Consider the following 981-nt stretch of genomic DNA (forward strand, 5'->3'; position numbering starts at 1 on the left):
GCCCGAACGTCCCCCCACCGGATCCCGGACACCGAGCGCAGCTGGAGAAGAGGGTCTGGAGGCGGAAGGAGGGGAGGCAGAGGCCGGGCCCGGGAACCGTTCCTCTGTGCGCTTCCTGTTCAGATAAACCACGTGTACTTGTCAAGGAGGGTGCTGCTCATTGGCGGGGCCCCACGTCCGCCCCGTCAGGTGGAGTCCCAGATTCCCCACCCCCGTCTCTCAGAGAGGAGCCGCCATCCATCCTCGGCCTCAAGGACCCCCTGCCATAGTCTCCCTGTAACCCTGGGGCTTGCCCCCACTTCCTGTGAGGCCACTGCAGCCCCCAGGCCCCGGTGCCCCGGTGCCCCCGGCCGGCCCCTCCAGAGCTCAGGACCCGCTTGGGGGTCTCAGCCTCGGCTGCACTCTGAGTCCGCAGGGTGGGGGTGGGCTTGGAGAACGCTGGTGTGGCTGCCCCGGGCCCAGCCAGGGGCTCCCTGCCTCCCTAGTGGCGGCCCCTCCTCTAGAGTCATGAAGTCTGGCTCAGCCCCCGTGTGCTCAGGCCTCGTGGGACCCCAAGCCGCTGGCCCCTCGCCTCGTCACTGCCCCGCACGCCTCCCCCTCCCTGTGACCAGCCTGGACGCCACCGTCTGTGCAGTGCCCGTTCCCCCCCCCCGCCCCGCTCCCCATCCACCTGGGAGGCTCGCCAGCCAGCCGTGGGCCCTGGGGTCAAGCAGTTCCCTGAACACCAGGACGAACCGGGGGCGGGGCCAGTGAAGGCTCCGAGGTGACACTGGGGCAGAGACAGGACAGAGTGGGAGGAGGAGACCGTGGAACGTTCCGGGCAGCCTGGGGCCGGGCCTGGCTGCGCCTGACCCAGAAATGGCAGGAGGACAGAGTGAGCTGAGCACAGGCCAGGGAGGGGTCAGCCCGGAGAGCGGGGAGCGGGGCAGGGGCTGCGGGGAGGGGTTTGGGTTTTGTCCTCAGAGCGACTGGAAGCCCCGG

This window comes from Tursiops truncatus, chromosome 15 (assembly GCF_011762595.2).
Source record: "Tursiops truncatus isolate mTurTru1 chromosome 15, mTurTru1.mat.Y, whole genome shotgun sequence".
NCBI classification, from domain to species: domain Eukaryota; kingdom Metazoa; phylum Chordata; class Mammalia; order Artiodactyla; family Delphinidae; genus Tursiops; species Tursiops truncatus.